General features: G+C 38.5%; 1 long non-coding RNA gene across 1 annotated transcript in view; it reads left to right on the top strand.

Annotated features, from left to right (window-relative positions):
• Positions 1-21051, top strand: part of LOC108436816 — a 75012-nt gene extending 53961 nt beyond the window's left edge. Inside the window, exons 3-7 of the long non-coding RNA XR_001858552.2 lie at positions 12421-12532; positions 12669-12725; positions 14428-14545; positions 16226-16241; positions 20780-21051. This is a non-coding gene — a long non-coding RNA (uncharacterized LOC108436816). The remainder of the gene's footprint in view (positions 1-12420; positions 12533-12668; positions 12726-14427; positions 14546-16225; positions 16242-20779) is intronic.
• The last annotated feature ends 595 nt before the right edge of the window (positions 21052-21646 follow it).

Consider the following 21646-nt stretch of genomic DNA (forward strand, 5'->3'; position numbering starts at 1 on the left):
GACCACACACACACACACACACACACACACACACACACACCATCTAAGTCGCTTATCCCCCTGGGTCACGAGGGGTGCTGGAGCCTATCTGAAGGTCATAAGTCCATTTACAATTAACATTTCTGATGGTTTTGGTATCACAGTATATATTTCAAATATGAGTAAGACCACTTTAGAGGTGTAACACTTTACTTGAACATGGTTCAAGTGCTGTCTTGAAACAACAAAACAAAAATAGGAAAACTAAAATTAAATAGGCTGTTTTTGCTACTGTGCTTTTAAGACTATTATGTGTAAATGAGCTCTAAAACAGCAGTCAAGGCTGAAACATTTAAAATAACTTTCTCATGAATGGGCGGGCCTAAACTTGTGTAGGCAGAATAGGTGGATGATTTAGAGTTTTCATGACAAAAAATTTTGATTTTAAAATGAGCTGTTTTTGCAGTTTAGTTTCCATATATAGATTGTATGGACTGTGGAGTGAATGGTACATTAATAGTGTTTAACAGTGAATAATCTGCATATTATTCGATGACTAATATATTTTATAGTGACGGCCTTAATAATTCATTTTCATGTATTATTAATGCCGTCATTATCAAATATATTAGTCATCGAATAATAAAACCTACTGAGTCAGAAATGTTCACATTGGTGGTGACAGGACCCAGATGTCTGAAGTAATTCATGCCTCTAAAAGCTCTCTCACAGAAAGTTACTACATTTTATGGTGATGAATATGCTGCCTCTTGTCTGAGACATTGTTTTACTAATGTTTTGAAGTAAGCATTTGGCCTAAAACCTAGAGCCTTTAATGACAGAGGGATACATGTAGGGCATTGTGAGGCAAAATAGTCCCCAAAAAATGCCTTTTTGTAGATTTACCACTATTTTACAATATTTACCATCACATATAAAAGACGAGAAGACGTATAGGTATACTGGTCGTTTTGGATATTAAATACAATGGCAATTTTTGAGTTGTAGACCGTGTGACCCCTGGTTCATGTCATCAGTACTATAAGGAAATCTGATTTGTCAGGTTTCTCTACTGTGAATCATTTCACATCAGTCCACTCTGAATGACTTTGTTTACATCTCAGTGACTGAATTAAACAAGCATTTTAAAAAATTGGTGGAATTCCCCTTTAGGTAAATGCAAGCGTACAATACCAGACAATTACTCAAGTAAAGTGTGCAGTCAGATTGCATTATCCTTAAACAAGGACACATCACTGATGTGAAGCACCAACATGTAGTACAGCATTTTTGTTTTTTGTTTGTTTTTCTGGTGTGTTTGTTGCCATTGGACATTGTTCTTCTTGCCCAACTGACCTATGTAGGTTGGGTTAGAGTAATTTGAGAAAGCGAAACTCCTAAGCTAAAATCATTCTTGTAATGTCAGATTATGTATATTGCATTTTTGAAAAAGATAATAAAAATAAATGAAATGAAAATAAACAGAACTAATGAAGCACTGTAAGGACAGTGAGAACGTTTATCCTAAAATAAAAAAAAGTTTATCCTAAAATAAAAGATTTTTACATTCTCTTCTTTACTTCTAAAACAAGACAACTGTGTCCTGTCGTTTTAGCTGTGGGTTTCGTAGGATTAGATGAGCGGACATCCACAACAACATGCTCTAATGTGCCATTACTACATCAGTGCTGAGAACAATTCACCACCCAAATAATACCTGTTTTGTGGTGGTCCTATGGGGGTCCTGAACATTGAAGAACAGGATAAAGGGGGCCTAACAAAGCATGTGGAGAAACAGATGGACTACATTCTGTAACGATAGAACTACAAAGTGCACCTATTTGGTAAGTGGAGCTGATAAGTTGGACAGTGAATGTAGAAACGGTGAGATGTATTTAATGAAATGGCTGGTCGGACATTCAGTATATAGCGGATTATGCCAATGTATTTTATCCTCATCTCATCCCTTTCCATCATTCCCCAAGATACCTTTAAAAACATGTACATTGTAGTGTTACATCAACTCCTTCTTTGAACGGATTTAGAAGTAGCTTAGCCCTTGTCAAACAAACGGGCAAATTCCTTACCATCGGTAACTAAGTGTCCGAAAATGGAGTATGTTGATGTGGAGATGCTCTGGGAGAAATTGAAGTTTTAGCAGTAACTTGAGGACTAAGTAAAGTTCTATAAATTACTCTAATGTAAGCTATAAAGCAGTGCTGGATGGGAACTAAATGCAGCTCTGATTTTTGTCTAGATCAGCCAACTAACCATAGTGACCTCCACCCCCAAAAAAGTGCCCGCTATAATAGCAACAGTACTGGAGAACTGGAGTGACTGCTAGTAAGTTGATTAACCAGTGTATGATAGTACATTAACATGGCTACTTATGCCTTCTGCACTTTGAACCTGCAGTTCCTTGCTCTGAAATCCAAACAAAGCGTGCACTTCCATTCGTCCATTTTATTGTGTAGAAAATGTTCTTTTTTATCATGCATATAGAAAGTTACTAGACAGTCTTGTTAAATGTGAGTGAGTTACAAGCCAGGTCTATGAGGCATTTCACATAAAAAAAACACTGAATACACAACCGTTTTTTTTTTTTTATATATATATACATTGTAACTACTCAAGTGATGTAACTGAGCATTTCTACTTAGTATCTATGTGCAAGTACAGTGATGTATTTGTACTATATAGTTACTTAAATCCTGTAATTTAGTATTTCTATACTTATTTACAGTGATGTAGTATTTACACTTTGTAGCTACTGGAGTACAATAATGTAGTAGTTATACTTTGTAACTATTTAAGTACATTAATGTAGTATTTGTACTATGTAACTACTTAAATACCTCAATTTTTTCTTTGAAACTACAAAGTACAGAAACAGTATTTTTGCTTTGTCATTATGTAAGGATAGTAACATGTTTCTGTTTCATAACTACTTAAGTACAGCGGCAAAGTGTTTTGTAAAGCTCTTTGTAACTCCAATTCAGTTGAAGTATTTCTGCTTTATAACCACTTAAGTATGGTAAAGTGTATCTGCTTCATAGCAGCATAACTACAATAACAAAGTAGAAACATTTAGTGTATTAAGAAAGCATTTTTGCTTCATAATTTCTTAAGTACATCATGAACTTCATCTACTTCATAACTAGCAGAGTACAGTATCAATGTATTTTTACTTCATAACTACCGAAGTACAGTATCAGTGTATTTCTACTTCATAACTACCAAACTATAGTATCAGTCATAACTACAAAGATACAGTATCAAAGTATTTCTGCTTCATAACTACCGAAGTACAGTATCAAAGTTATAACAACAGAAGTATTTCTATGTTGTAACTACTGAAGTAAAGTATCAAAGTATTTCCACTTCATAACTACATAAGTATTTCATGACTTACAGCTGTAGAGTTCAGTGAATCAGTGAGTGTGTTTTTCACAGTAAATCTGGTTCCCTGCTGACATGTAATGTCAATGGTTATAAGTATATATCTGTATGTTTATTTATTTATTTCTGTAGCAGAAGCCTTTCATTTGTGGTGGATTGTAAACGCCATCGGGTTGAGCGATGACGCACACAGACAGAAATACAGCACTGAGGTCAGTTTAGAGATGCACCGCCTCACTGACCACAACACACACACACACACACACACACACACACACACACCAAATATCCCAGCATGCCCCTGCAGTGCACAGTGAGTCATTAGGATGGGGGCAGGACTCACAGCCAGACCACTCTGACCCAATCTCATTCTCTCTCTCTCTCTCTCTCTCTCTCTCTCTCTCTCTCTCTCTCTCTCTCTCTCTCTCTCTCTCTCTGTACAATCTCTCACTGTGCTGTGTCTCTGTTTTTGTTCAGCAGTTAATATGAAATAAAATGTATGAGTGCTGTATACATAATATATAATTATACAGTAAACAAATTTGAGAAAGGAGTATAAATAGAACAATGGAAAATTTATTATTTACAGGACTGTTAGTCATCAACAAAGACAGATCAAGTAACATAAACAAACCACACTGAGTAATGAGCTGTTTCTCTCCCCTCTCTCTCTCTCTCTCTCTCTCTCTCTCTCTCTCTCTCTCTCTCTCTCTCTCTCTCTCTCAGAATTATTTTTGGTAAAATCATATGTAACGTTATAGTGGAAACTCTGTTTTATTTATCAGTGATTTTTGTCCCTTTTATATTCTCTTTGTTGTTGATTCATTTTGTTTAGCTAGTACTGGGATGACCAGCTGGGCTGATAACTAATGGCTAGCGGTTAATATTCAGAATTAAGCTTCAGTTTTGAATATTTATGAAGCCTTAACTATAAAACTGTAAGGTGCCATGACATACACAGTGCTTTTATTTAAAATATTTTATTTCATATTACCAACAGGCTTTGTGTATATTTTAAGCAGTTTTCATGGTGCTGACAAAATGGCTTCCGTTGGCACAGTCACAGTCCCTTGGGTCTAATAAGGGTAGATGGTTTAAATGTCTAAATTTCTTCTTTGTTTGTTTCGGCTTTTACTGATGTTCCTGATTTTGTAACTAGCAAAAAATACCTGTGTCATTTGAACTTCTGTCACACTGTGTTGAGTTTTGACACCAAGAAAATCACTTTTAAATATTTAGCGGTTTTATGTCGTTTTAATGTCGTGTAACAGCCTTTACTTTTTATGTAGTTTGTTTGCTTAAGTTGGAAGAACTGAATGTAAAGCTGATTCTGATGGTTGATGCCTTGTTTGCTAGAGATTCCTCACTGAAGAATATGCTGATGGAGTGTCTGATGGGTGTGGTTTTGATGGATGTTCTCCACAGAGACATTTCTGAAACAGCTGGTGTCTCGGATGCTGTAATGTTGATGCACTTCTCCACACTGGACTTTTTGTCTATACCAGGGTGGAGTTTGGAGGTTGGAGGAGCAGAGGAACCACAGCAGACAGTGATGGAAGATATGATGATGCTGTAAAAATGTTTTTGTGGAACCGTAGCAGGGTGGGATGATTGCTGAAAAGTCTTCACCTGGTACAAAATATCAGACTATTCATGCATCATCAGGAGTGAAAATCTTACTTAAAAGGATGGAACTGTAAATATTTCTAATGTTGTGCTATTAGAGGAGAGAGGGAAACAGCCTAGCACAGCCTTTTTTTAGTTTTAAATAATTTGAAAAAGATTTTTCATTTTCTCTTGCCGTTAATGAACAGTGCAGTTGAAAACGACACCTCCTATAAGCAGGGTGAATTGCAACCGGACTAAGGGGCACAAATTAATTAAATATGTTTCTAAGTTGTTTTTACCAGACAAGCTTTCAAACCTAAATAGACCTTAATAGAATATATCCATCAAAATAAATATGATTAGTGAAAGTAGCTGTGTTAAACATGGTAAATATATAAAATATAGAGCAAATATGAGCACAATAACTAAAATATGTGTTATTTACATGACATTTGTATTACTTTGATGAGTTTGATGAATCTGTGAATAAAAATCTGTTGTGAATGTATGTCGGGGTGGGGATATGAAGTTCTCTGCCTGTTTACTTTGGGGGTCTTTGCTGTAGCAGTGTGTTATGCTAATTGGTGCTACAATCCCATTTCCAAAAAACCTGGGACGCTGTGCAGAATGTAAATAAAAATAGAATGCAGTAATATGCAAATCAAGTAAGCCATGTTTTTAAAGAAAAATACTACAAAGACAGTATTTCAAATGTTAAAAGTTTTATTGTTTTATTGTGAAAAATACATGTCCATTTTCAATTTGATGCCAACAACACATTCCAAAAAAGTTGAGACGGGTGCATGTTTACTACTGTGGTTTCACCGCCTCTTCTTTTTACACTCTGTGTTTGGGAACTGAGGAGACCAAGTGCTTTATTTTGGAAAGTGAAATGTTTTTTCAAAGTATTTTTCAAAGTAATATTTTTCAAATAGGATTTCAGCTGCTCTTGAGTTCGGGGTTTCCTTTGCCGTATTTTTCATTTCATAATGCGCCAAATATTATCAGTGGTGACAGATCTGGAGTGCATGCAGGTAAGTTTAGTATCTGGACTCTTTTAATTTGCAGCTGTTGTAATGCATGCAGAATGTGGTTTGGCATCGTCTTACTGAAATAATCAAGGCCTTCCCTGAAAAAGACATCTGGATGCCAGCATATATTGCCAAAACATGTATATATCATTCAGCATTAATGGTGCCTTCACAGATGTGCATGTCACCCGTACCATGTGCACTAATGCTCCCCTATACCATCATGAATACTGGCTTTTGAACTGTGCACTGTTAAAAAGCTGAGTGGTCTTAAGTTCAGAGGAACCAGTGTCCATTATTTCCAGAAATATTTTGAAGTGTTGATTTTTCGGACCGCAGGACACTTTTCCACTTCACCTCAGTCTATTTTAAATGAGCTTGGGCCCAGAGAAGGTGTCAATATTTTTGGATCCTGTTTATGTACAGTTTCTTCTTTGTGTTTTAGAGTTTCAGCTTGCATTTGTGGAGGGAGCGACAAACTATTTTCACAGACAGTGGTTTTCAGAAGTGTTCCTGAGCCCATGCATGATTTCTGCTAGAGAATCATGTCTGTTTTTAATGCAGTGCCATCTGAGGACCCAAAGATCATGGCCAGTAAATACTGTTTTTTGGCCTTGTGCCTTGCATAGAGATTACCTTCAGATTCTTTCAATATTCTAATGTTATTATGTACCATAGATGATAATAAAGCAAAAGTTCAAATCAAGTCAAATTTATTTGTATAGTGCTTTTTACAACTGATGTTGTCACAAAGCTGCTTCACAGAATTCCAGAGAAGAAAATGTTTTAACATGAATAAAAAAAAAACTAGGTGAGCAAGCCAGGGGGGAGAGTGGCAAGGAAAAGCTCCCTCAGAACCAAGGCTCACAAGGGGGGGAGGACCATCCTCCTCTCGTCAAACTACCTACAAATGGTTATACTACTAATATTAATAGCAGTAGTATTAGTAGTAGTAATAGCTAGGAATGAATGAAAACTTCAGTGTAGGGTGGGCAGCTAGTCCAAGGCAAGTGGGGGTAGTTGGGGCGTGGGCAGGTGGTCTAAAACAGGTAGCAGGAGAGCTCAAAAGCCAGTCGTCCATCAGTGTCCGGCCAGGCAGGTGGGTGGTTATTTACTCAGAAAAAGGTAGAAAGATGGAATTAGTTTTGTTCTGTTTGGGTGTATGTAAAACAAAGAATGTGAACATTTCCAGAGTGTGGCTGGCAGATCTGACTATGACAGCTTAACTAAAAGGAGAGAACAGGAAGGACACAGACACGAGAGCACTCTGAAGCAGTTTGGGATCCCTCCGCTCCACCGTCCACAAACCTGAGTGAGTAGCGGGACGACAGCACCAGCGTCTCAGTTTACTATAATTCCATGGACCCCTGGATCAGACACCTTTATCTAAGGGCGGAATGTTAACTACCAAAAGCTAAACTGAACAGGTGAGTTTTTAGCCTAGATTTGAAGATTGCAATTGTGTCTGAGTCCCGAATATTTTTTGGAAGATCATTCCAGAGTTTGGGGGCTTTATACGAAAAGGCTCTTCCCCCAGCTGCAGCCTTATGAATTCTAGGAACTATTAATAAGGCACTGTGATCGTAGTCGTGATGGCTCATAATAGGAAATAAGGTCTTGCAGGTACTGAGGAGCAAGCCCATGTAGGGCTTTATATGTCAATAAAAGAATTTTGTAATCAATACAGAATTTAACAGGCAGTCAATGAAGCAATGAAGTGGTGATAGCGCTGGACTGATATGATCAAATTTTCTAGTTTTAGTGAGGACCCTGGCTGCAGCATTTTGAACTAGTTGAAGTTTGCTTAAATTCCTGCTAGTGCATCCTGACAGTAGTGCATTACAATAGTTTAGCCTAGAAGTAATAAAGGCATGTACTAATGTTTCTGTGTCACGCAGGGATAAGGCATTTCTTATCTTGGCAATGTTGCGAAGATGTAAAAAAGCTGTTCTAGTGATGCTGCCTATGTGTTGATCGAATGATAAATCTGAATCAATTATGATGCCAAGTTTTTTGCTGCTGAGCCAGGTGTAACTGGAAAGTCAGTGAGATTTAAAATTAACATTAATGTACAATTGCGTATCGTCTGTGTAATGATGAAAGTTAATGCCATGGTTACTTATAACTGTACCTAACGGTAACATATATAATGTAAAAAATAATGGTCCTAAAATAGAGCCTTGTGGAATTCCATATCTCTTTTTTTAATAATTGGAAGACAAATCGTTTACATTTACGAACTGATAATGTTCTGTTAAGTAAGATTTGAACCAAGATAGGGCTGTCCCTGTGATTCCAACTGTGATTCCAACAGATTTTCTAACCTTTCTAGGAGAATATTGTGGTCTATCCTGTCGAAAGCTGCGCTGAAATCAAGTAGCATTAACAAGGATACATAGCCTTGATCAGAGGCAAGAAGAAAATCATTAGTTATCTTAACTGGACCTGTCTCAGTGCTGTGATGTGGCCTGAATCCAGATTGGAATTTTTCCTATATGTGGTTCTTATGTAGATATGAACTAAATCGTTGGGCCACAGCTTTTTCTAAGATCTTAGATATAAATGGTAAGTTAGAAATATGCCTGTAATTAGACAATACGCTAGCATCAAGATTTGGTTTCTTGATCAGAGGTTTGATAACTGCTAGTTTAAAAGCTTTGGGGAACATGGCCCAGACTAAGGGACGAGTTTACTATAGTTAAAAGAGGATTGATAATAACTGGTAATACATCTTTGAGTAGTTTTGAGGGAATTGCATCAAGTGTGCAGGTTGTACAATTTGCAGAGGAGATAATCTTCTCGAGTTCTAGCTGTGGGAGTGGGTAAAAAGTTTCCAGCCTTTCTTCTACAACTACGTTGTTTTATATCAGCCACACCCAAGTTGGATTTAATACTGTGGGTTGAATTTGTTGTCTAATATTTTTGATTTTATTATTTAAGAAGTCCATAAAAACTTCACTGGTGACAGTCACCAGAATTAGTGGTTCAGTACCTGCCTGACTTTTTGTAATTCTGGAAATCACACTAAACAGCGAGGCCAGATATGCTGAGCGAGCTTTAGTGAGAGCATTTCTATACTCTATAAGGCTGTCCTTCCAGGCAGAGTGGAACACTTACAGCTTGGTTTGTCACCACTTCCGCTCTAGTGTCAAGATTAAATCTAAAGTGTGACGACAGTAGTGTGTAGGCCCTGTTACATTTTGCGTAATACCAACAGAGTCTAGAATTGAAGTAAATGCCTTTTTTAGTCGGTCATCTGGCTTCTCAAAATGGATATTAAAATCTACAATTATTTCTTTATTGTTGCACACAGCTAGGTTTGCAGCGAACTCACTCAATTCTTTTCAAAATTCTGAGTAGGGCCCTGGTGGTCTGTAAATGTTGAAATTCTTTGCTATTTTATGTTAAGAAAATGTTGCACTATTTGCTCGTGCAGTCTTTCACAGAGTGGTGAACCCCTCCACCACTTAACTTCTGAAAGACTCAGCCTCTCTGGGATCTTTTATACCTCTATACCGCTCTTTTATACCAAACCAAGTTACTGACCTGTTGTCAATCAACCACCAGGTGATTTTCTTTCAGCATTACACAACTTTACCAGCCTTTGTTGCTCCGTTCCAACTTTTTTGGAACCTGTTGTTGAAATCAAATTCAAAATGGGCATATATTTTCAAAAAACAATTCAATTTCTCAGTTTCAACATTTGATATGTTGTCTTTGTACTGTTTCCAATTTAATATAGGGTTCAAATTATTTGCACATCATTGCATTTTGTTTTTATTTACATTTTGCACAGTGTCCCAAGTTTTTTGGAAACGGGCTTGTACATTACTGCCACCAAGAAGAAGCTGAAACTTATGTAGAAGTTATTTCTGTGAACTAATCAAAACGAGCAATCAAAAACACTTATAATGAAAAAAGTTACATTTATGAAATACCAGTCTTGTCTTTCTAACCTACATCAATAATTTTATTGAAAATAATAATTATTTTTACTGTATCTTTTTGCTTTATTTATTTATTCTAGTGTTATGTAGTGTTTTAGAGGCAGAAACACACTTACAGCCCAGATGAACATTATTTAAACATGTTTCTTGGCTGCCTGACACTTTTTCACAGTTCTGTATGTGTAAAAATGAAGCTATTCGCATGTCTCTCTGAAGGTAATCCAAAGTTATGAATTTGTTAGCATGCAACTGCAAACAGTTTTTATTATCAGACTCAAATTTGGAGGAATTATCAATGTTGAAATAGCCTTATTTACGCAGTGATGTGTGTTTTAGTTCTGTTTGCATGATCACAATTTAATTATGCATAATTAATTAAATTAAATCTCAGAGGAACCAAAACACACCAAAACATAAACACCTTGTTCAGGATTGGTCGGTTTGGAAATGTTCGTAGGACAGTTTTGTTTTATGGCATGTTCTATGGCACTGTTCCTTTGTGAAATAAGTGTCGGAAAGGTCTATGGATAGTATATTGGCAAAATGCTAGGAGGCTTAGCTGCAGCTGGCTGTAGGTTTGACACAAATTACACAGTTTAACAATCATGAAAAGCCATATCCCACTACTGAATCAGTTGAAGAATTCAGAGGCCAAGCAACCTGAAAAACCATCATGGCCTCCACAACCCCAGCTGCTGCTGCAAAGCTAACTTAACAGTTGCTGCAGAAGAGGAGATGCAAGAGATGCTGATAGTGACAGCAGCTCGCCCTTCTTCCAGCGCAGTTGATGAACAGATGTGGGCACATTAGGCACGGAATCGTGTCAGAACATCAACATAAACACCAGAAGATGGACTTCTCTAAAACGCTCATATAAATGAAACTGACAACTGGTGAGTATGTATAAAAAGAATGGCAACTGTTTTTATTGTGAATAGTGTTTCATTCGTTCTTAGACTGTTTGTTGCTTTGCTGGGGACCAACATGAGTGGTAAACACTCTTTTTCAAAACTGCCTCTGGTTCAAAAAATAATAAACTGAGGTCAGCAATGGATCAGAGCAGGCTGTTTATTAGGCCTCTTAACAATGTCTTTGCAATGAATACAAGAAATAAAAATTCTAAGGTAGGAAGTTTATTCATTCATGTGCATTATGAGTTTGTGCTGTTTTTAAGTGAAGTTCTCACCCAAGGATGTGAATCTCATCTGTGACTTTATGTAGTGTAAGATAGGTCTCAGAGCTTCTTGTTTAATGAGCTTGCAGATTTGCTGTGTACAGATTGTACTTTCCAAGCTTTAGTGTGTATGTGTACATCAATAGCCTGGCAGTATTTGTATTGTTTTTCTGGTAGTGGATAGTTACGATGTTTGTGTGTTGGGGGTTGTGTTGGTGTGTGTGTGTGGGAGGGTTGAGGAGCCCTTTCAAAGTGTAGCTTAGGGGTCCCTGATCACCAGCTGCTGATGTGAAATGGTTCATTGGAACCAGGGGTCACAGTGTCTACAACACAAATATAGCCACTTTATTCACTATTTAAAATGTAGCGAAACAGACAGCATATTCATGACCATTTCATGTAACGGTTTTCTGTGAGGGAGCTTTTAGAGTTGGACATCTGGTTCCTGTCACCGCCAATGTGAATTATTCAGATCCTGTAAGTTTCTCTAGAACAGAGCATTTTACATCTTAACCATTTAATTATGCAGAAATTCTGAAAAATCAGCGGGATTTCCCTTCTATAGATATAGTGAGACTGAATATCAATTAGAACGTAAGTTTCAAAATGTAGGAATAAGGATTCAACATGTTGTCACTGTAGTAACATATCTCTGACAGGGTAAAATATGCAGAAAATTATCATCTGCCTCTCACAACTTACATGTTCTCTTGTTACTAAGAGATGCAAATAAAGAACATGAAGTAAGAATAAACAAATGTAAAGATGTGATTAGTGTGGTCATTTTTAGCGTTTTAAATGCACTTGTACTCTAGTGTGTTTGTGCCTTAAATTCAGTTTATTAAAAAGCTTTGCTACACTCGTCTTTTCTCTGTTTTCTCTGTTTTACTTTTTTGTTATTTGTTGTATTTCTACTTTGTACTCACATTGCCTTTTCTCACATTTTCACATTGCCTGTTGGAGGACTTATTATATACTCATACTGGTCTGAACTGCAATCAGGAGGCAAAAAATCTGAGTTTGTGCAGCTCACACGCTACTTGATTAACTCTTCCAACTCAACTCAGACAAAATCTGCACACTACAGTCAATCAGTGCAGAATCAGCCAGATGGAGAAATGGGGCGAAAGCTGGGTAAAAGGTGTGTAGTGTAACACCAGCTTAACACATTTAGAGGGCAGCAGTGAGAAAACTTTCAAATGTATAAAATATTTTAGTGTAAATCCTGCGACTGTATCCAAAAGTCTTTTTATAAATGGCCCAATCCAGACTTTTTTTCTAGCTTCCAGATCCTCTGTAGTTTCAGTGAATTAGTTGATGGGGTGAAGATAAATCCCAGTGGTGGCTATTGGCCCTCAGGCTATCCTCCTCAGTGTACTGCCCCGGCTGGCCAGGTAAGTGTCCAGCATACCAACTCACATGCTTCTGACCTCTAATGACCACATAGGTTAATGTAGCCATTCTATTATACTTTCAGTGGGGTAACAGACTAAGTGAAAGTTTCTGTTCTTTCATTATTTTGTTCTTTAGGTGGAAAGAGGTCCAGGATCCCTCCAGCTCTGCACAGTTTGGTGTTCTCCCTGCTTTGTGAGTTACGTGCTAATTACATTTCCATGCTCTGCACACTGTTATGTTTGTCTTCTCATTACAACACAAATACGTTTTTTGTGAGGTTGGACAAGCTTTACAGAATGCTGGTAAAAGTCTCATTCACCCTAAAGAGAAACTGCAGAACATGATTTAGCTTGTATCACAATACTCTCTTCTAGGGATGCACCAATCCCAATAATAACATCGGGTACTCATACTGTGCTCATTCGCTTACTTCTAAAAAGGCACTGATACTAGCACTCGTTACCATCTGATACCACCCAACGTAAGCCTAGTTAGTGTATGCTGCCATGTTAATGATCAAGTGTCTCAAGCTAGCAGTAAATGAGGTTGTTCTTTAGCCTGTTCTTAAACCCAAACAAACACAATCACAACCTCTTCCCCAATATGCGTTGAGACATGTAGGCTAGCAAAACAGAGGCAAAAAAGTCATTTGGTACCGATGTCAGACTTTAGATGAGGAGCAGGGATCAAAACTATGAAACATACTTAATTTACAACTGTACAAAAGTGCTTTGCTGATGTAGAACAAAGACCAGTCTTCTCAGGCGCTACTCAATTCACGGGAACTAATGTAACAGTGCAACTAATGCATAAATCAACTGGATTTAAATGAATTAACTGTTATGGTACATTGTATCAGATTCAGTATAAATGGGTTAGTACTTGGTATGAAACAATGGTATTAATCTATCCCTACTCTTTTCTTTTTCTCCCCTTAAATCCTCTTCTCTCTTCGTTCGTTCTTACCTCTCTCTCTGTCATTTCTGTGTGTGAATACAGATCTTGTTCCTCTGCTGTGTATCTGTGATGTTCTCTGTAGGAGTGGTTTAAATGTCTTTAAACTGCAGTGTGGCTGTGATCTTCATATCTCTTCTGCTGTCTTATTTCTTTAATGTGTTTCGACACAAAGTGTTTTTACAACTTTAACCAGCTGTGAATTTAAGCAGGATTTGAGAGCTTCTTTACTCCTGTGAGAGACTCTGTTTCTAACATGTAGGGCAGTTTCATCCACAATTATGTAATATTTTGAGATGGAATTCAGTGTAACTTTGGATTAAAATGTGCTTTGCTTTCAGGAGTTGCAGCAACTGCAGATTACCACAGAGCAGACAAGAGGAAATTTATTTATTTTGCAAAGATAACAAGAAACTAATGGGATAACTAGGAAACACTTGATTAAAACTAATTCGATTTTATTGTCATATGCACAGCAGAACAGGGAGTTACACTGTACAATGAAATTCTTACTTTGCTATTCCTCCATTCACCAATATAATTGTAATATAATCTTAGAAGAAAATAGAAATATAGGAATAACACTAAAAACAATAGTAAAAAGTACAGTTTTATGTGCAAAGTTGAAAGAAAAATTAAAGATACATGTGCATGTGTGCAAGTATGTAGAGCAGCTGTTCATAAAGTGCATGTTGCAAGTAACAGATGTAAACAGTAATGTTCTGTGCAGTAACAGATGTAAACGAGTGTTGTGTGCAAGTAACAGATGTAAACAGCAGTGTTCTGTTCAAGTAATAGATGTAAACAATAGTGTTCTGTTCAAGTAATAGATATAAACAATAGTTTTCTGTTCAAGTAATATATGTAAACAGTAGTGTTCTGTGCAAATAACAGATGTAAACAGCTACCTGCTGTTAAAATAAACTACATTCTTACCCAGGGTATGCTTAATATTGTGGCGATGGCCGCGGGTCACACTGCCAACCAGCTGGCCTAGCAGAGAGCTGCATGAAGAGGCTCAGGGATGCACGCTCCCCTGGTAAAAAAGAAAAAAAAAGGTATTGTTTTTGTTTATGTTTGTTTTTGAAATGTGTGATGTGTAGGTTGTGATGTTCTGTGTGTCAGGGAGTGGGGTTTAGAGCAGGGTCATATTACTTGTTAGCTACATTAGCTCAGGCCCATTTCCTCTCATCCCAACCTAATTCTGATAATTCTGTGAACCTGGTTAGCATTTCAGCTCTAAAGCTGTCACTCTAACAGTGGAGTTATATTACACTGCATGTAACGGAGCAGGGTGCACAGTGACAGCTTTACGAACCACGCACCCAATCCTGCTTCTCAGCAGCCTAATCATCAGAACAATAAAACACTTGCTTAATTAAAGTTCATTAATCTCAGACATTATGCATTAATGGATCTAATTAATTATGCAAGGAGCTCACTAACAGTAAATAATGACTGGATGCATCGTGCTGAAACAGCTGCTCAGCTGCGTGTCCCAATTTTAATACCAAACTGAGGTCACATTTAAAGAACTTCTTGAAGGAAAGGATCTGGGAGTGAGGAAATGGTCCTGAGGTAAAAAAGTAAATACCTAGTCCTGAAGGGTAGGTCTGCTGAATTTCTTTATCATTTTACAGAATTTCTTTGTAATTTAATTGTTGAGATGTACACAGTCATTCAGTGGTTTGATGTGAAATTCTTTATAGAAGTGAAACTTGACAACTCAGGGGTCATGATGTCCACAATGCAAATGTAGTAATTTTATTTACTATCCAAAACCACCAGTGATCCTAGACATGTTGATGTGTAAAGCTAGTAATGGTAAAATACTGATGAATCTCTAAAAATAAGTTTTGTTTGGGGAACATTTTGCCTCAATGCCCTACATGTACCCTTGCAACATGAATGGATTTAAAAATATGTACATTTTAGGCAAAAATATTCTCAATATTATCATAAAACATAAAAATCTCAGACATCAGGTACTGTATTATTAACCATTTCATGCCATAAGTTTCTGTAAGGGAGCTTCTAAAGTGGACGTCTGGTTGCTATCACCACCACTGTCAACAGTTCTGATTCTGTATGTTTCTCTAGAACAGAACATTTCACATCAAACCACTCTAAATGACTCATTTATACTTTTGTTTATATCGTAAGCATTTAATTATGCAGGGATTTTGAAAAACGGGGAATTCCACTTTAATAGAGTGTATGCACAAAATGAGAAACAGTGAAACAGTATATAGTCCGTATATACCTAGTTTGTTAATCATGATGGTGGCCTTTGCATCACTGAAGGCTGTGATATGAAAAAAAGATCACTGAAGGCTGTGATATGAAAAAGAGTCCTCTAACCAATCACTATGGTGTCTACTGTGTACTGTGAGCATGACCAGTCACAGCCTCAGATGAATTTCTGTGGATGTTTTGATGAATCGGTATATTCGTATAATCTAGCAAAATAAATTATATTAATCCCAGTTACATTCTTGATTCAACTATGGATTTTTAATATAACATCAGATGAAATTACAGTATATTGCAATGTAATTGCAATACTGGTATTATATTTATATTGTGACGCCTTAATATAAAGATGAAAAAACCTGAAAGTTGGAGCGAATAAAGTTTTAATGTGTTTTTAAGCTGTCAGCAGAAGGAACCTGACAGATCTTATCAGATAATGAATAAACAAAAAACTGCTTCAACACTTTTCTTATGTTTTGTTGCAGGAATATTCAGCAACAGGTGAGTTTAAGATCAGATTTGGAATAGTCTGTCAGACACTCAGAACAATAGTACAGGTGAACATTAGGTACAACACTTTTAAAGCATTAAAACTTTGAAGAACTTTGAAATTAGAAAAAGAAAAAAGATGTTCAATCAATAACATTCGATCCACTATAGAACTGTAAGAGAACTTGTTATTCTGTCCAATATGTATCAGCATAAGAGCTGAAGCTTGAAACCAGCCATTAGGGGTGTACTTTGTGTACTTCTGGTGACGGTCCCAAGCCTGGATAAATGGTGAGGGTTGCGTCAGGAAGGGCATCCGGCGTAAAACTTGTGCCAAAACTATCATGCGGATCACAAATGTGATTGCCATACCGGATCGGTCGAGGCCCGGGTTAACAACGACCGCCTCCAGTGCTGTTGACCAGCAGGGTGCCGGTGGAAATTGGACTACTGTACGTCGAAGACCATCAAAGAGGAGAGGAGGAAGGCGGGTTAGAAGGCAGCAAGAGAGAAGGAAAGGCAGGAGTGTGGAGGTTAGAGTAGGGACTCTGAACATAGGGACAATGACTGGTAAAGGCAGAGAGCTTGCAGACATGATGGAGAGAAGGAAGGTAGATATTCTGTGTGTCCAGGAGACCAGATGGAAAGGAAGCAAGGCCAGGAACATTGGAGGTGGATTCAAACTGTTCTGTCATGGTGTAGAGAGGAAGAGAAATGGAGTAGGGATAATCCTAAAGGAACAGCTTGTGAAAAGTGTTCTGGATGTAAAGAGAGTGTCAGACAGGATCATGAGCCTGAAGTTAGAGGTTGATGGTGTGATTTTGAATGTGGTCAGTTCATATGCACCACAGGTTGGTTGTCAGTTAGAGGAGAAAGAGGAATTTTGGAGTAAGATGGATGAAGTGGTAGATGGTGTCCCTAGAGAGGAGAGATTGGTGATTGGTGCAGACTTCAATGGACATGTTGGTGAAGGGAACAGAGGGGATGAAGAGGTGCTGGGTATGTATGGTGTGAAAGATAGAAATGCGGAAGGTCAGATGGTTGTAGATTTTGCAAAGAGAATGGAAATGGCTGTGGTGAACACGTATTTTCAGAAGAGGGAAGAACACAGGGTGACATACAAGAGTGGAGGGAGGTGCACACAGGTGGATTATATCCTTAGCAGGAGATGCCACCTAAAGGAGATTGGAGAATGTAAAGTGGTACCAGGGGAAAGTGTAGCAAGGCAGCATAGGGTGGTTCAGGGTAAAATTGCAACAGGCCCTTGGGGGCAGTGAGGAGCTACCTGAGGACTGGGAAACTACAGCTAAGGTGGTGAGAGAAATTGGCAAGAATGTGTTGGGTGTTTCGTCTGGTCAGAGGAAAGAATACAAGGAAAGTTGGTGGTGGAATGAGGAAGTCCAGGAGAGTATTCAGAAGAAGAAGGCAGCTAAGAAAAAGTGGGATAACCAGAGAGATGAAGGAAGTAGGCAGGAGTACTGTGAGGCTAGTCGCATAGCAAAAGGGACTTGTATCGCTTGGCTAAACAGAGAGATAGAGCTGGAAAGGATGTACAGCAGGTTAGGCTGATAAAGGATAGAGAGGGAAATGTACTAGTGAGTGAACAGAGAGTGTTGAGTAGATTTTTTGAAGAACTAATGAATGAGGAAAATGAGAGAGAGAGGAGGACAACGAGGGGAGAGATAATGGATTAGGAAGTGCAGAGAATTAGTAAGGTGGAAGTGAGGGCAGCTTTTAAAAGGATGAAGAATGGAAAGGCAGTTGGTCCAGATGACATACCTGTGGAGGTATGGAGATGTTTAGGAGAGAAGGCAGTGGACTTTTTAACCAGGTTGTTTAACAAAATCCTGGAGAGTGAGACGATGCCTGATGAGTGGAGAAGCAGTGTCTACAGAGGTATAAAGTTGATGAGCCACACCATGAAGGTATGGGAAAGAGTTGTTGAAGCAAGGCTAAGGCGAGAGGTCCAGATCAGTGAGCAGCAGTTTGGTTTCATGCCCAGAAAGAGTACCACAGATGCAATTTTTGCATTGAGAGTGTTGGTAGAGAAGTACAGAGAAGGTCAGAAGGAGCTACATTGTGTCTTTGTGGATCTAGAGAAGGCATATGATAAGGTGCTAAGACAGGAACTGTGGTACTGTATGAGGAAGTCAGGTGTAGCTGAAAAGTATGTTAGTGGTGGTGCAGGACATGTGTGAGGATAGTGAGACAGTGGTCAGGTGTGCAGTTGGAGTGACAAATGGTTTCAAGGTGAAGGTAGGGTTACATCAGGGATCAGCTTTGAGCCCCTTCTTGTTTGCAATGGTGATGGACAGGTTGACAGATGAGGTCAGACAGGAGGCTCCATGGACCATGATGTTTGCAGATGACATTGTAACCTGTGGTGAGAGTAGAGAGCAGGTGGAAGAGAATCTGGAGAGGTGGAGGTTTGCACTGGAGAGGAGAGGAATGAAGGTCAGTAGAGACAAGACGGAATACATGTGTGTGAATGAGAGGGAGGCAGGTGGAAAGGTGAAGATGCAAGGAGTAGAGGTTGTAAAGGTGGATGACTTCAAATATCTTGGGTCAACCATCCAGAGCAATGGACAGTGTAGAAAAGAGGTGAAGAAGAGGGTGCAGGCAGGATGGAGTGGGTGGAGACGGATGTCAGGGCTGATGTGTGACAGAAGGATAGCAGCAAGAGTGAAAGGGAAGGTTTACAAGACAGTAGTGCGTCCTGCTATGATGTATGGGTTGGAGACTGTGGCTCTGTCTAAAAGACAGGAGGCTGAGCTGGAGGTGGCGGAGATGAAGATGCTGAGATTTTCGTTGGGAGTGACAAGGCTGGACAAGATTAGAAATGAGCAGATCAGAGGGACAGTGAAGGTGGAGCAGTTTGGAGATAAAGCCAGAGAGGCCAGGTTGAGATGGTTTGGACATGTGTTGAGGAGGAATAGTGGATATATTGGGCAAAGAATGTTGGAGATGGAGCTGCCGGGTAGAAGGAGAAGAGGTAGACCTCAGAGAAGGTTTATGGATGTAGTGAAGGTGGACATGGAGATGTTTGGTGTTAAAGTAGAAGAGGCAATGGATAGGGCAAGATGGAGGCAGATGATCCGCTGTGGCGACCCCTAAAGGGAGCAGCCGAAAGAAGAAGAAGAAGAAGATAAGAGCTGAAGCTTGGATGGGTCTGTTCATCTCTTTTTGAATCCTTTTGGTCTAAAATAAAATGATCAAGCTAAAATAGTGAGACATGTGAACAACAGTAAAGCAGGAGCTGAAACAACAAAAAAAAAAGAATTAGGAATCTTTCTGACAATTAATTGAAATACAGTTAGCTCATTGTTGAAAATGTATATTTGAAACTTGATTTACATGTTAATAAAGGGCATCAAGGCACTATATTTTGAATAAACCAACTGAGGGATGAGTAACCATGGCCAAATCACAGCTGTGATCTAGAAACTTCTGCTGCACCTGAGCATGAGTAACCATTCCCAATGCCAAGCGTATGCAAGAGGAGTTTAAAGCGCCCCAGCACTGAGCTGTGGAACAGTGGAAGAGTGTTGTCTGGAGTGATGAAGCTCCGTCTACTACCTTTAGAATTAGTTGTAGTGGCGTTTATGATTCAGAATCATATGTGACCTCACAAATGCTCCTGTGGCTGAATACAATCAAATCCACACAATTTTCCAATATCTTGTGTAAACCCTTCCCAGAGTAGAGACTGTTACCTCAGGAAAGGGGGACAAGCTCCCTATTAAAGGAGTGTTCAGGTATAAGGTACATCTCTAAATGTTTACAGCATGACAGATATTTAATCAGATTCCCCCTGAATACGTTTTTATACATTTTTGATTATTGATTTCACAAAATTCACTCCTATATAATTTTAAATCTCCATTTTGCTGGCTGTAATGTAACATTGTTTTGAACAGGCATGTCAAACTAAGGAAAGTCTGGGCAAAAGTGCTGCAGAGATTAGCGTTTATTAACTGATCTAGCTAATTAGCTGGTGAGCTAAGTTTTTAAGTGTTTAATGAGGCAGCGTCCTGAGTCTACAGTGTTTTGATCCGTAAGGACTGGAGCCTCACACATGGTTTAGAAGCAGATAACCAACTTACAGTTAACGCTAGCCAGGCTAAAGTACAGCCTCCAAAAGGCAAGGTTAGTTCAACACACTGTTACAACTAGTAAACAATCAGAGAACTCTGTGTACCCCAGATACATTTAAAACAGCATTTTTGTGCATTGTATAGAACTGTACTCACTCTGCTTCCAGCTGAATACTTACAAAATACAAATTTTGGTTAAACTGTTAAATCAAAATATTGCTTCATATTGCAGATTGTGTCCTGCTCTAACCTAAATCTGGGGTAATTTTATTTATTTATTTTTTGTTATGACTTGCGATTCCTATAATACCCTTTATTTCGTAAGTTTTCAGAACTGCTGTATCAGCAAGTGTTTGCCAACATATGGGAATTTAGAATATCCACCACAGCACATAACCTCCAGTGTTCTACTGTATAAACAGAAATAAAATGATTAGCATTTGATTATCTTTTCAGTCTACACACACACCACTGAAGAAGTCCACAGAGACCAAACGGCTGCTGAGCCTTTCCAAAAAAGTCAGAAGGAAAAGGCGACAAAGCGAAGAGTAGGCACTGTTGCGAGTGTGGATCACTGCACTCGGGGCAAAGCAGCTCATTCTCAGCCTGCTCAATTTCAACAAGCAAATGAGTTCTGTACTCCCTCAGCATCGCTGCCTGGGCTTTTCTGCTCTTCTGATGCTTAGAGTGAATATGAAATGAATAAAGCTTTAACAAAATAATGAGTACTTCCCCATCCCTTCCTCCCTCTGCTTTTTCTCATTCCCTTTCACTGCAAAGCAAGAAAAAAAAATACAAGCATCTCTACATCTAGGCACCATTCCAAGACAGAAAGTTTCATTGCCTTTGATTTATCTCTAGAAATCTCCAAAACAGTTCTTTCAGATACCTTTTATTGTTGTATGATGTGGTATCTGCATAACAACTGTAAAAGCATGAACTGTTCGTGGATCAGTGGTACTCCCAACTTGGTATGTTTCCCTCCAAAAAATGTTGGGCTTGCATTTTCAGATCTGAGTCATATCGTCTGCTTGTCACTGTCAGGCACTCTCCTCGTCAATTTCACTTTCAAAGCGTGGGCTTTCAAAGCAGTTGATGCGGAACAAATCGAATTAGTTTTCAATTCATCACTCGCTCACAGCTGCAGAAGTTAAAATAAAAAAATAAAAGGAGCTGCATTTACTGATTCAGTGCCGCTCCTCCAGAGATGGCCTACAGGTCTGAAACTGCTGGCCTTTTACCGAAGCAGGTAGATTCAAATACATTTTATATAAGCCAAGGCTAAGATGAATTCCACAGTAAATGATATACTGGATGTGGTAG

This window comes from Pygocentrus nattereri, chromosome 22, assembly GCF_015220715.1.
Source record: "Pygocentrus nattereri isolate fPygNat1 chromosome 22, fPygNat1.pri, whole genome shotgun sequence".
Taxonomy (NCBI): Eukaryota; Metazoa; Chordata; class Actinopteri; order Characiformes; family Serrasalmidae; genus Pygocentrus; species Pygocentrus nattereri.